Source organism: Artemia sp. Qi Xiang Cuo, chromosome 9 (genome assembly GCF_049724085.1).
Source record: "Artemia sp. Qi Xiang Cuo chromosome 9, ASM4972408v1, whole genome shotgun sequence".
In the NCBI taxonomy this organism is placed as follows: Eukaryota; Metazoa; Arthropoda; class Branchiopoda; order Anostraca; family Artemiidae; genus Artemia; species Artemia sp. Qi Xiang Cuo.
Window position 1 is genome coordinate 44746639 of NC_142802.1, and position 15356 is coordinate 44761994.

General features: G+C 35.8%; 1 protein-coding gene across 1 annotated transcript in view; it reads left to right on the forward strand.

The window, feature by feature from the left end:
- The first annotated feature begins 1904 nt into the window (after positions 1-1904).
- The window catches only part of pns (DENN domain containing pinstripe), a 228216-nt gene continuing 214764 nt past the window's right edge, over positions 1905-15356 (forward strand). Inside the window, exon 1 of the mRNA XM_089094997.1 lies at positions 1905-1995. The gene's annotated coding sequence lies outside the window, so the exon portion shown is untranslated. The remainder of the gene's footprint in view (positions 1996-15356) is intronic.

Sequence of the window (15356 nt, forward strand, 5' to 3'; positions counted from 1 at the left end):
AGATTTAGAGTCAGAGAATATTACTATATGTTAATTGCTCTGTTTCAGTTTAATTAGGGTCTCTAAGCACAAATTGATTGCAGCTACTCCAGCTGTTAGTGTGCTGGTCCCCGCCTTGTGTTTTTTCACAATGCATAGGCTGAGCTCTTTTAAAAAGCATCCACTTCCACATCCCTCTTCACTTAAAGATCGATCAACATATACTTGGGCATATCCATTAAATTCCCTTTTTAAGAGCTGTTTGAAATCACGGATTGCAGTTTGGGATTCAATTTGTTCCTATATTGAGGGGAGGAATTCTAGTTTAACCCTGGGGTGATTGATCCCCAATTAAATTCGAATTCAACTCCTCCATACTCTCCTCTAGACTGCTCATGCTGGGTGGGCTTATAATAAAAATTAACCAGGAAAATGTTAATTTTTAAAAGATTTAATCAGTCGGAATAACATAACTACAAGTGTAACTTGACCCCACAAAACCCCGGGAGAAAGGTATTTAAGTTATGACATTTGTCCATTGTTTATATAAAGTATTTGCTATTGAGAAAGATGTATGAATTTTTTCCATGGGGGGGGGGGAGGTTTTGGGCATTAGGCCTAATGGAAGGAATACTCATATAAACTTCAGAGAGGGCTCATTTGATTGGAAATTCAAAGTTCTAGTTAACTTTTTAAGCATAAAAAGATATTGGAGGGTAGCCAGCTCCCCCCCCCAAACATCTTTTTTTCCTGATGCATCCTATAAAAATTCTAAATGTTTCCAGTAAAATTGTTCAAAGATCATATAAAAAAAATTCTGGTGCCAACACAACCACCCAGGGCCCAGGGCATTCAGTTTCAGGTGCGCCCTGGGGGCATATATGAGTCTTATGGCCGGGATGCTAATATTAACTTCATAGAGTTCTAATTTTATTGGAACTTGAACGTTCTAGTTCAGTTTTAAGAGTCAAAAGGGATTGGAGGACACCTAGCCCCCCCTCCCCTCCATTACCTTTTTTACTCAAAACAATCCGATAAGAACTTTGAGATAGCTTTTTTTTTAAATAGTTAAAATATAAAATAAAAAAAAATCAAGGGTCAAAACAGCCCCCCCCAGGGCCCAGGGGCAGGTGTTGTAAGTTACGCCCTGGGGAATATATGGCTCTTATTGAAGGGATACTTGTAAAAACTTCAGAGATGTCTCATTTGATTGGACATTGAAAGTTCTAGTTCAGTTTTTTAGAGTAAAAAGATATTGGAGAGCAACTAGACCCCCCATGCTCCTTTTCCCCAAATGCATCCAATAAAAATTTTGAGATAGCCATTAAGTTAAAAATTGCTCAAAAGTCAGATAGCAAAAATTCAGGTGTCCTCACTGCCCCCCAGGGCCTGGGGCAGGCATTGAAAGTTGTGCCGCATTGGGTCACAGAGTATCATTATAGTAATCGGAGGTCTGACTCAGTGAAATTATGGGATACTGAAATTGCAGCGCACACACGGACAGTGCTCGAACTAACACAGGAGAAATCCAGCCGGTGGGCGTCCTCGTCAATAATTTTCCCCGAACTGTTGGACAGGAAAGTAAGCACGGTCGAGCATTTTCTGAACCTAGCGCGCAGTAAGTTCTGTAAAGTCTCTAGAAGTCCACATGGGGTAGCGGTTTATTGCAATTCTACTAAATGCAGCCTCAAAATAATCTCTACACTGGAACTGAACTTCCACAAACCAGGGACCGAATTGAAAGGTGGATAATGTCAGTAGGATCAAAGGGCCTGAATAGTGGTGAGTATTTCTATAAAACGGCTTTCAAAACTTGGACACCATTAAAGTAAAGTTAGATTTAGGGCAAAAAATTGTCTGGCTTATTTTTGGCTTGTTTTTCAAAGGCTGCGGCTTACTTTTTTGTTCACAATCTGGCCACACTGTCTGGACTTACCTTTACCTGGCTATTTCAAATTTCTTTTGGCTGTAATAATACAAAAATAGACGATGTTCTACCAGTGCTCTTCTCAGCAAGTAAGTCTTCTTAAAAAACAGCACCTGGTAAGGCTGGTGATCTGTCAAAGGGCTTGCATATTTCCTTTTTTGGCAGTTGCCTAGGTTAATACTTAAGACCATGGGAGAATTGGAAAGGAACCCTAATGAGTCTGAACATCATCTCAAAATAATAAAATTCCTACTTATCTCATTCCTATAGTTACATGACTTCACTTTACCAGTGCCTCCATAATACATAGGCTAAAGGTATATTTTATGTAGAGAGAGGGGTTAGTTGCCTTCAAATCACTTTCGACAATTAAAAAGGTTAGTAGCCCTTTGAATTTCCAATCAAATGAGCCCTTTTTCAAGTTTCTTTGACAAAGATTTCAATACAAACCTTATATGCCCCAAGGGCATAACTTATAACCCTTGCCCTGAACACTGTGGGGGTGTGTCCTTCTCAAAGGTATAATTTCCTGAACATTGAACTGCATGGGAAAAATGGCTATCTCAAAATCTTTATTGGATGTGCTTGGGGAAATGGTGGTTGTGGAAGGGGTGTTAGTTGCTTTCCAATCACTTTCGACAATTAAAAAGGGCATTTAGCCATTTCAATTTCCAATTGAATGAGCCCTTATTGAAGTTTCTACAATAATGCATTATATAAAAATCTTATATGCCCCCTGGGCATAATTAACAACCCTTACCCGGAGGGCTTTGGGGGGGGGGTTGTCATCCTCAAAGACCTAATTTCTAGAACTTAAGACTACTTTGAATAAAATGGCTATCTCAAAGTTTTGATTAGACGTGTTTGGGGAAAAGGTGGGCATGAGAGGTGTTAGTTGCCCTCTAATCACTTTCGACTATTAAAAAGGGCACTAGCCCTTTGAATTTCCAGTCAAAGGGTTATGTAGGGTATAGGAAGGTATATAGGCCTAGGCATCTTCTGCTTAAATGAAGTGGAGCAAAATTGTTTTCAGCTTCACAACTTTCTCAATGCCAATTCATAAGGTTTTAAAAATATGCAAATACATTTCCTAATGTATACTTTTGGCTATCTTGAAAAGGGGCTAAGTTTGGAAAATTAAACTTTCAGGGATGGGTCTACAGGCTAAAGTGTGTCCCAGGAAGGTATTTTGAAGTACCTACCTCCACTCCCTCTTCATCTAGAGGGTCCTGAAGTTTGCCTACATTACAGGTCTATACCTGTTAAAATTGTTTACCTTAATTTTTTTACCTTAAAAAAAAATTTTTTTACCTACAACATTTTACATTAATTTTCAGTTATCAGTTTCTTTTTCTCTGGTTTTAGTTCTGAAAATGCAATTCCTGTTATTTGAGTAGAATTTTAAGCCATATCAATATATGTTTTTCCATAAATTGGGAAATGTGTTTGCATATCTTTAAAATCTTATAAATTGGGATTGAGCAATGCTGTGAAACTGAAAACAATTTTGTTGTATTTCATTTAAGTAGAAGATCTATTTTGCAAGGTTTTACTTTTATAACACACAGATTTTTAGGTAAATTTGCAGGTGGCACAATAATTTAGCTGGTAGGAAAGTGAAAATGTTATTTGATGCCTTTCTTGTGCTCTTTCATAATACAATAATTGCTTCTGTTGCAAATTGCATCTTGAGCCCTTAGTGGGGCCCCAAAAGTATTTTATATAAATTATGAAAGAGCATAAAAAAAGCATCAAATGATGTTTTACTTTCATCCTAGCTAAATTATACAGCCCACTGCAAAGTTACCATGAAATTTACCCACCCCACCCCCCTAATGTGCAAATATATACCCTGAATTGTCGATGGCAAAGTTACAAATTGCAAAATTCAGTGCTGTTTTTGTCAACAGCATTTGAAAACTTGAAATATTAGGGATATTTGTGTTGCCCAATAAATGAGGTTGGAAGAAGCAATTATTTAATTATGAAAGAGCATAAAAAAAGCATCAAATGATGTTTTCACTTTCATCCTAGCTAAATTATTGTGCCACCTGCAAATTTACCAATTTTTAAAGGTCATCAAAGGTCAGGACCCTCTAGAGGGAGAAAAATTAGAGGTGGCTGCTTCAAAATACCTTTCCTGGACATAATTTAACCTGTAGACCCATCCCTGAAAGTTTCATTTTTCCTAACCCAACCCATTTCCAAGATAGCCAAAAGTAGCTAAAGTAGAATTTTACCAAAAGGAACTGCTAACTGAAAATTATGATAAAATATTGTTTTGTCAAAATAGGCAAATTTCAGGACCCTCTACAGGGAGAAAGAGTGGAGGTAGGTTCTTCAAAATACCTTCCCAGGACATACTTTAGCCTGTAAACACCCCCATGAAAGCTTCATTTTCCTAACCTAACCGCTTTCCAAGATAGCCAAAAGTAGCTAAAGTAGAATTTACCTCTACTTTTGGCTATATTGGAAAGGGGTTAGGTTAGGAAAATGAAACTGTCAGGGATGGGTCTACAGGCTAAAGTATGTCCTGGGAAGGTATTTTGAAGTACCTACCTCTATTCCTTCTCCCTCTAGAGGGTCCTGAAATTGCCTGCATGATAGGTCTATACCAAGGGTAAAGGTAGGCTACTGATGATTTGACAGTTTTTGTAAAAAACCAGTTTTTCTACTTGATAAGTCCTAATTTAAAGACTTTTGGCTTGAAAAGGGTTTTGGTATGTAGGAAAAACATCTAGGAATCCAATTGTTTGATGAGAAGTTTGAAGTTTTATCTGAAAAGGGTACAAAAGTCTGATTTTAAAAAATTAGAGCATTTTCACCTACAAATTTGACACAACCAAGAAGTTCCCTGTTTTCGACGCAAGTCGGAACCCAATTTGACATGTGTTGAAATACTTGGGGAATACCTGTGGGTGGAACCTGGTGTATTTAACACATGTCAAAATACTTGGGGAATACCTGTGGGTGGAACCTGGTGTATTCAACATATATATTCTTGTTTCTTTGCTTTTTTTTCAACTTCATTTAATGTATATAAGTATGAAACACCATTCAAAAATTAGAAGTAATAAAACTAACAAAATTGTTTCAAGTATGTAGTATTTAGTATAACAAAATTGGTTAATCACAAGGAGTGTGATATTGTGACCTAGATCACATAAATCTTCTTTTTTTTCAAGTGTTGCACATATGCCACAGGAATAGCATCTCCAGACACTATCTGAAATGGCACACTTCCTATCAGTTTTAATGGCCCAGCAAAGATTTGTTGACAGTGTGAATGTCATCAACATTTTGCTATTTCAAAGTGTGATCTGTGATTCTAATCCGCTTGAAAAATTTAGTTTAGACTGTCCTTTGTCAGGAAAGTCCTGAATCCTACTGACAAATATGGCACCTTGCTTTTTTTGTCACTAAAGAATATGGCATAGTATTTGTCAACCTGCAGTTCAACTTCTGACCCCAATTTGAGTTTTTTTGTTTTTTTTTAGTTTCATTTATATGTGCTACGGAAAGGTAAAAAAAAAACTTCCATGGGAACCTCTACAATTTTTGGCAGTAGTGGGCACCCATAAATTTGACAGCTATATTTTTGTCTCACTATATCTCACTATATTTTCAGTTATCAGTTTCTTTTTCTCTGGCTTCAGTTCTGAAAATGCAATTCCTGTTATTTGAGTAGAATTTTAAGCCATATCAATTTTTTTTTTTAATTGAGATAATGTATTTGTATATATTTAAAACCTTATAAATTGGCATTAAGCAAAGTTGTGAAGCTGAAAACAATTTTTTTTTTGTTTATTAGTACCAAAATACATTAAGCCTTATTAAGCTTGTTGGACTAAATAATTATAAAAAAGTCTATGACAATGCTGACAACATAATAAACACATACAATTCTATAAAAAGTAACACACCCTGAAAACATATTAACTGAAACATACAGTAACATACCAAACTAACTGAAACATATCTGATAATAATTGAAACATACTGAAAAGTAAGCCTACAAAATAACTGAAAACATACTGGTCACAAATCAGCTAATACAAAAGTAAAAATATTCTCAAAATGGATTGTGATAATACCTAGTATAGAAATCTCTAGAGGCTAAACTACTTTTGAAAGACTGAACTGTGGTACTTGCAACTATTTCTAATGGAAGTGAGTTCCAAGTCTTCCACACTCAGCTAGACAAAGAGTTTTGGCCTAATCTTTTCTGTGAACATGGTGGGTAAATTTTGTGTTGGTGTTGATGGGTACTACTGTATTCTGTAAAAGTGAAAAAGTGAGTTGGAGTGGTATTATCAATGTTCCTAACAATGTGGAATGTATTTATTAGGTTGGCTCTATCACGTCTGAACTGAACACTAGGCAACTGTAGTCTCTGCATTCTCTGGTGGTAAGGTAGATGTCTCAGGTAAGGTATGAGTTTGGTGGATCTACATTGCACTCTCTCAACCCTCTCTCTATCTCTCTTATTAAGAGGATGCCATACTGATGAGCAATACTCAAGTATTGGACATGCAGTGGATACATAAAGTGAAATCAATGAATGAAGATTAAACTTAGAAAATGTATGCTTTAGACATAGTAATTGGTTATTTGCCTTATGGGTGATATCCAATACATGTTTATCAAATTTGAGTATTGAATCAAAGCAAACCCTAAGGTCTTGAACATATTCCATGCTTGAAATTGATTTATCACCAACAAAGTAATGGTTGACAAAGTAAAACCTCAACAACAAAGTAATGTTGAGGGAGTCTATGCAAATAGTGCACAGCATTGCACTTGGTTTCATTAATGAACATAGTTTGCAGTACACCACTGGCCCAGAGCAACAAATTCCTCTTGAAGTAAAGAAATCTCATGTTCACTCATGACTGACTTGTAGACTTTCACATCATCTTTAAACATTTTTATTACACTATTGGCAGCTATGGAAACAGCATGAACTGTATTTGGATAAGAATCATTTTGAAATAGAAATTTCACTCTAATCCACAATATAACTGCAAAATGTAATACAGTCTGTTTTGTTGCAGGTGATGAAGCTGACTAGATTCAAATGGTCTTTATTTGTTGGTTATTTGTTTTAATTCCTTAATATAAAACTATCCCCCCTCTAAAAAACAACAGATTATAATTCTGTCTCCTATTTTTGAAAATTAGCAAAGCTTTCCATGCCCAGGGCCCAAACATGCTTGAAGGTCATGTTTGCAGCAATAGCTGCACTCTAGTAACAGAGAAAGCCCATAGTAGCCAAAATCTTAAAAACGTAAAAAAACATTGTCTTGTAAAAAATGCTTGCCATTAATGCTGACTCAGAAATGACAGCTATTGTTTAAATTAATAGTAAAAATTTGTAGTAGGAAAAATTTCTGGGAACTTTTAAAAAGAGCTTTAAATGCTTATTAGTCTTCCTTTTTCTTTTTTATTTCTCTAGTACTAATAGGGTAGTAGAATATTATAGAGTCCAATTTAATGTTATTTGAAATCTAATATTCATATTTACATGCTTTTTATAATTTTGTCATGACAACACCATCATAAAATGCCCAGTGGCACCAAAATCCAATTTTAGTGTCGTTTTTGGAGTGTAAAGGCTTGAAACCATATAAAGGTTTCTCACTGAAATATCCATGACCAAAAACCCCTGAACTACTGTACAAAATTCCTCTCTCAAATACTCTCCTTCCCAGTCACCTTTGCAAGTGAAAAAAAAAGTTTTGAAAAAAACTACCAAGTTAAAAAAATTCACCCAAATACAAAGCTGATTTGTTAATGATAGAAGCTAATTATGTTCATTTCAATATTAAAATTAATTACAAAACAAATGTTTGGAAATTACAAAAAGTACTTGATACCTGTATATGTCTTCTTTTTCTTTCTTTTTTCCCCAGCCCTAGCCAGTCACTAGAACATCACAGGGGCACTGAAATGGGTAACCATTTGAAGTTCTTGGGATTAGTATTTTATTTCCCCCACCTCAAACACATGCATTAACTAGCATACTTTGTTCAAAATCTCCAAATAAGAAGACAATTAGTTTACTAATCAAAACTGCTTGCAAGTATAATAATTGCTACTGCCACAACATTCTTTTAGATTTTTTTTTCAGCAGAACTTTTTGAGTCTTTAAAACTTTGGCCCAGTACCTCTCAATTTTTCTTCAAATTCTTTCTGACTTTTGTGTATTCTTAGACTAGAGACTACATCCTTTTAAATTTAAGCCTGACCAGAGAAAAAGCTATTTCTAATCTTAGTGCCATGACTCAAATTCACCACCCCGCTCCTCCCTATTCACACATCAAAATAAATAAATAATTGTATATTTGACCAAGTGCAGAGGAAAAGAAATCAAAATCTGGTCATTTATATGGAAACTGGACAAAGTCCTACTTGAATAGAACAATTATTAACTTTGCCATGCACAACAAGATTCTTTTGGTTCTTTGTCTTTGGTCCAAATTAGTTTAGCTTGCCCAAATAGGTAATATGAGCTACAAAAATTCTAACAAAGTGAGAAGCAAATTTTGAGATTCTAAATAGCACTAGTCCAAAATTATTATTAGGCCTTGGGCTGACTTCAATGAAACAGGACTTGACTTCAGTATGGGTGAGTTACATAAGGGTTGATTTAAATGGGGGCCCAGATGAACAAGGGTTCAGCTAAATGGGGTTGAGTTGTATGGAGCTTCAATTTAACAAAGGTTCAGTTAAATGGGGTTGTCATGCAATATCTCAAGAATAACTTGGAAGATAAGTTGAAACTTTTAGGAGGTATTATAGGGTCAAGTTGATCTTGTATTTTGACTTTGAGGGTAAATGGCAAAGGTAAATCTAAAGACAGTATGCTTATCCGGGTTACCAAAATAGCATATCTGCAGTAACTTGGGAAAGACTTTGAAGGTAAACTCACAAGTAGTGTGGGGAGGGTAAGGGACTTCAGATTTTGTGTTTTGGGAGGTAAGAGCTAAAATTTTTGTCTCCAATCTGTCTAAACATTTTAGCACTAGAAGTATCCAAGTAAAATCCATCCTAGCAGCAAGATTAATCCTAAGACTCTATATGGTGCTAGGTTATGAAAATAGCATTTCTGCAATGCCTTTGGAATGACTTGGGGCATCACCTTTTAACTCTCAGGGAATGCTGTTGGGGTCAATTGAACTGCAAATTCCTATATGCGAATAGGGGCAGAGGAATGGGAGGCCTGAAAATGTCTTTTTGAATCAAGTTAAATGTTTTTACACTCTAACAGGGCTGCCACTCTGCCACTAGGTTTATTAAGTCCCTAAAACTTGAGAAGGTCCCTAAAAGTCCTTAAACCGCTCTCTAGTAACTAAAATTAATTTTTTGCCAGGTTAAGCCATGCTAATACTTCAGCTAAGAAGTCTCGTTAATGTCCTTAAGACTGTAGAATAATTTCAGAAGTATGGCATCTGAGTCTTCTTGATAAAAATGGATGAAGAGATTTGATGTCCTTTGCCTCTGGAGTCACTTAAGCTGTCATGCTTTTTTTGTATTTGTTTGTTTAGATTCCTGGAGATTTGACATTTTTATCTGCTTGCTCTTAATAGACTAATAACTTCACTGAAGCAGCCATTGATGTCAAACCCTGGCATACCTAATCCTTATGTCATTGTTTCTATGGTAGCTGAAACCTAGTAAAGAACAATCCCCAGGCCATAGTAATGGAAAATTTAAAAAAATGGTTTAGAAAAGATTAATGCTAAAAATACTCAACTAAAAGAGTGGCAACTGTTATTCACTTTTAGCTCAATATTGATTTCTAGTATCATAAATTTTCTTTTGCAGTAAAAAAAAAACACGTCTGAAACCTCTCAAAAATGTCCTCAGATCTTAAAGTACACCACTGGAATCACCATGTTTGAAAACCCTTCATTAGAGGTTTATAGCCCAAACCAAAGGCAAAAAAGATTAGATTGCTATACTTATGTAATGCCTCATGGCATATTGCTCTGGGCCTAGACTACAAAGTTTGATGTTTCAAGGTCAAGTCTTGTATTCAAACTTTTTTTTTTGCAAATTGTGCTGAAGCAAATAGGACATATGCAGGCTACTTTTTTCAGCAGTAAAGTACTCTCCCTGTCATTAATAAAAACAACAACTGTGAAACAAGAATTTTATTTCAAATTACGAAAGTTATCTTGAGAACCAGATAGAGCTGGAGAAAAAGAGTAGGACTAAAGAAGAACAATAAAAGCTTGCAGAAAAAGAAAAGCAAATGCTTGCTGAACTTGATTCCAGCAAACAAAGAATAGATGCTTTTGAAAAGTCACTACAAGAAATAAAATAAGCCAGTGAGTACACAGAGCAAGCTACTGACGAGATGCTTGAAGAAGCCAGAAATCAGCTTCAAATGGGCATTCAAAAGAAAGACCTGATTGAAGTTGAGCTTGCCCAAACCATGTTAGATGGGTCACTTTTGTTGCAAACAGAACAGAGAAAAGAATCAGCAGCTGTTGAAGGTACTTACATATGCAGAAATAAAGGCAGTTACTGATAACTGCACTTTTGACAAGTCTAAAGGAAGCAAAGCCAAAGCCAGAGATAACAGCAAAAATAAAAAAAAAGATTTTTTGAAATGTTTTGGTCTTGTGATGATTTTCTGGTCATTAATCAAAGTAGTTACTTGGGTATTTTTTGAATTTTTGTACCTTCATAGTTGAAAATCAAGAGAAAAAGAAAGATGAGAAGTTCTATATAGAAAGCCAAGGGGTTGGACCATCTTGATATTACCCATGTCTTTCTAGAAGATGATCCTACAGACAATGGTCCTGGTTTCAGATTTATGATAGATTGGTTTGAATATCCAGTATGATCTTGCATTAGTGGCGTTTATATACTAAATGACAGCTGGACCAGATCCATATGGTTCTTATTTTGTGTCAGAAAGGTCCCTAAAGGTCCATTTTTTGACCAAAAGAAGTCCCTAATGTCCCTATTTTTGACTTCTCGAGCCTATTGCAGCCCTGCTATAATTCTCTATGCAACCCATAATCTATTCATGGTTAAGTAGTAAGGTAAATCATTCAGCACTTTGTGCTGCTAAGTGATGAAAATAGCATATCTGATAACAATGTAACTTGTTATAGAAATAGTACATCTGTATAATCTTTGTAACAGCTTGGAGGATTCAGTTAAAATTTTCAGGGGGCCAAGGGGATCTCGAATTTCTACCCAAGGGGAAGGGCAGAGGTAAACTAAAGGAACCATGTATCCAGGCTATTCAAATGGCATATTTTTCACAATTTGGGTATAATAGGTGGGGTTGAGCTAAAAATTTTGGATTGTTGGGGAGGGAATGAGTCCCTCAAGAGTCCTTCATTTTTTGTGAAGGACTGAATTTTTCTATTCATGATAAGTAGTGAAGGAAATGAAAAGACAGTATATTCACCCAGGCTATCCAAAGAGCATATCTTTAATATCTCAGGAATGACTGCAGGGATTGAGCTAAAAATTCCAGAGAGCATTTGAAGGGCAAGGAGACTCAAAATACTATGTCTAGCGAAAGGGGTTAATGTGTAAAAAATTCTGTTTTCTATTGCTTGATCCAAAAAAGGAACAATTTTTTCCTATATTTTGTTGAAAGCTTTAATGTTATATAAATATGGTAATGGGTCAAGGGAGCCCTTGTGCACAGAAAAAGCTTGATAAGATACTATTTTGCCCAAGAGATGGACCAAAAATTTTTGTTTGTGGTCACTTAAGACTTGTTATACTTTTCATTCAGCCCAGTTACTTGACTCTGAATATTTTGATCCTTTGAGACCAAAAGACTTGAAATGCAAAAAAAGCCCTTACATTTCATCTCTCACCAAAAGTTATGTAGATTTCCAATCCATCCAAAATTCAATGGGCCTTCTTCTTCAAATGGTCTTAAGTAGGGTCATTGCCATTTTGTCTAACAAAAACTTAGTAACATGCATGGACTTCTTTTTTCTGATCAGTAGTGGGTTTCGGTACAGGCTAATATAGGTGTAGGCCTAAAGAAATAATTCTATGGAAAGGGATTGTTTTTCATGCGTCTGAAATTCACTCCATGAGTATTGGTACTAGGGAAGTCTAGTGGCAGGTGAACAGTATACCATACCCACAATAGAAACCCAACACTATTTCTTCTTCATCCTTTTGTTGTGTCCCAAATCATATTGGGTAGTGTTTCAAAAGTTTTTTCTTTTTTTGTTTACTTGTGTTGCAAATATTTTTGAGGCTACTAAGTCTTTATCAGTGATGTGAATGGAGGACTATGACAGCATCTATTTATGGTCTTAACTTGATTGGTTAGTCCTAAAGTCAAAACGTCAAGATTTTGCCTGCTAAAAAAAAACGAAACAGAACATTTGAAGGCCACTATCTTCAATATGGGATAGAACCCCTATTCCTTCTCTGTACAAGTGTGTGAATGTTGAAAGAAAAATTCTTGGGGTAGAGTTGAGGTACCTATTAAGTATGCCTGTGTCTGTTTTTTTTGGTGGGGGGGGGGGGTATTTCTTTGTTCAAAATCAGAATAAAGTTCATTTTATGGCCTTTGTTTTCAATTTTATTAGTGAGTGGGTCTCTTTGACTAATATAAGGGGGATAACTTGAATAAATGTTGAATAAGACTGGTGCTTTTTAAAAACCCTTTTATTGCGCACAAAATTTTGGCTGTGTGCACTTGTGCTGGAGGGCCTACCCATCTGTTTATTTCAGTTTACCTGCCATGCAAAATTTATTTAGTTCAATTTATATTTCGTTTGGTTCCATTGCAACTGAACCACCATGCAACTGAACCACCCTGCAATTGAACCCTTGCATAACTGAACTCTCGTGCAACTCAATTACCATACTTATATTGGGTAAAACACAATTTAGAATCTTTTGCATGTTCAACCTTGTTCAAATTGTTTGCTTTTTAAAGTCATGATATAAATGAGTGTCAAGATGATTAATAAAAAAGGCTCTGTTTTGTTGTCACAAAAACAAAGAAAATTGGGTATCACAAACTCTTAAAGCCAGATTTATTTTTCCTTTTTTATATCTGTTAATGGGGGTTCCCTTTGCCCTATCACTGTTTACGGATTTGGCGTTTATCCCCTCCCCCTCTCCCATGGAAAAACCCTCCCTAAAGATACCCCCTCACGGAAAATATGGTTTTCCAAATTTGAATATTTTATTTGAGTTCTGTTATTTTTTGGTTTTGTTGAGAAGTTCTAAGGAAATTAGAAAAGAGAAATTAATGTGTGAGTCTTGTCCCCCTCCGTGCAATATGTTCTTCTCATTTAAAATCCTCCTGAAACTCCCCGCCCTCCCTTCAGAAAACCCACGCGAAAAATGTTTTATGCTTCCCAACAACAAACATTATCTTTAAGCAATAGATAAATTACAAACTTGAAAAGGTACTTAAACTTCTTCAATGGGTTCTCTGAGTGTTATGTAGCTAGGGAGTAGAGGAGATACCTCAAAGAGTGCATTTTAGTCCAAAAATATCTCAGTTCTCATTGAGCTTACAGATAATTACAGAATTAGTTCTAAGGGAACTAATCTCCAATCACTTTTGACTTATAAAAAGGGCACTAAAACTTTCAATTTCCAATCGAATAACAAAACGTGATTAACAAAAAAAAACCACAGTCCTTGGGGCAAGGACTGTAGGCTATAGCAAGCTACCCATTGTTAAAACTTAAGGTTTATAGAAGGGATGGTTGTACAAACTTTGGAGAAGGCTCATTCAATTGGAAATTGAAATTTCAAGTTCAATTTTGAGGAATCAAAGGACAATCAGCCTCTCCCTCTTAACCGCCATTTTCACCACAAATGCATCCAATCAAAATTACAAAAATAATTATTTGTTTAAAATAGTCTAAAGGTCAAGTAACCATGCCTGTGGGGTTAACAATGCCACCAGCAGCTCCTGGAATAAGGGCTGTAAGTTAAACTAGTTATTCAATGTTAACACATAAGGTTTTTATGGAAAAGATTTTTGTATGAACTTGGGGGGAAGGGGGGGTTGTGCTCATTCGATTGGAAATCAAAAGTTCCAGTGCACTTTTCAAGAGTTAAAAGTGATCAAAGGGCTTCCCCCCCCACCGTATTTTCCTCCAAATACATTTGATTGATAATTTTGAGATGACCATTTTATTTAAAACAGTTCAACGGTTAAATAACTATGCCTCCAGGGTTCACAATCCCTAGCCCCTGGTGCAAGGGCTTTAAGTTATGCAACTTGCCCGTTGTTAACATACAAGGTGGTTTTTTTTTTCAAGAAAAGAGGGCATGTTTAATCCTACAAATAAAAATAAGCATGGAAACTTAAGGTCAAAGCTTAGGGAAATGTCAAGAAGAATACCAAACACAATCAAAAACTTTTTTTTTCCTTTATTGGTTGTGACAAGGAAATATCAGCAATATTTACAATGGCTGATTGTATCAGCCATTGCATCGTTCTGAAAATGTTGGAGTATCTTCAACTAAACCAAGAGGTACTATGTGCATTTAGTTTTACAAGAAGTCATATCTGCAATGTGTCGAGAACAGCTGAGGGTATGAAGTTTAAGCTTTCAGGGCACGTTGAAGGAATGTTAAAAAAAAAGGTTGGAGTGCAATCAGTCCCCCTCCCATGTCCTTCTTGGCTGCAATCTCCTCAAAGACATCTTATCAAAATTAGTTCTAGATTCACAAAGGTTAAATATCTTGACACATATGTTTATTACTTAACGTCCAGAAAGGTCTGATTCATCTGAACACTGAAAAATTGAGTTCAGTGGTTCAGTTGCACGATGGTTCAGTTGCACGGTGGTTCAATTGTTCGGGGGTTCAGTTGCCCGGTAGTTCAGGTACATGAGGGTTCAGTTGCACGGGGGCTCGGTTATACAGGCGTTAGTTGCACGGTTGTTCAGTTACACCAGTGGTTTCCAAACTTTATTTACCACGGCTCCCTTTAAAATATTTGATCATATGGAGCCTCCCTTTTGTTTTATAAAATAATATAGACACGAAAATTTTTAGTACTACGAAATTTATTAAGATAAACTATTACAAACAAAGAAACAAATAATAATTTTAAATTGTTGTCTTTTAATGAGATGGATGTGCTTGCCTAGAATTAGCGAAAAGTCTGTCAAATGTCGGTGTCAATGATGAGATGGCTACACAAAGCTCATCTTCTACAACCAAACGAACGCAATATTTCAATTTTATTTCAGCTAGTGCAGCAAATCCTGTTTCGTACAAATAAGATTATAAGAACGGCAGCAATACTTTTAAAGTTTTATTTGACAAAATATCACATTCACTCTTAATGTCTAGCCAAAATTGAATTAGAGATGCATTCTGAAAATTTTGTTTTAAAGAAGTATCAGAATATAATTCAATCAGATTAAGTGTATTGTTCTGTTTGCCTAGTTGCTGTCCACGTGTCATTGTTATGGAGATA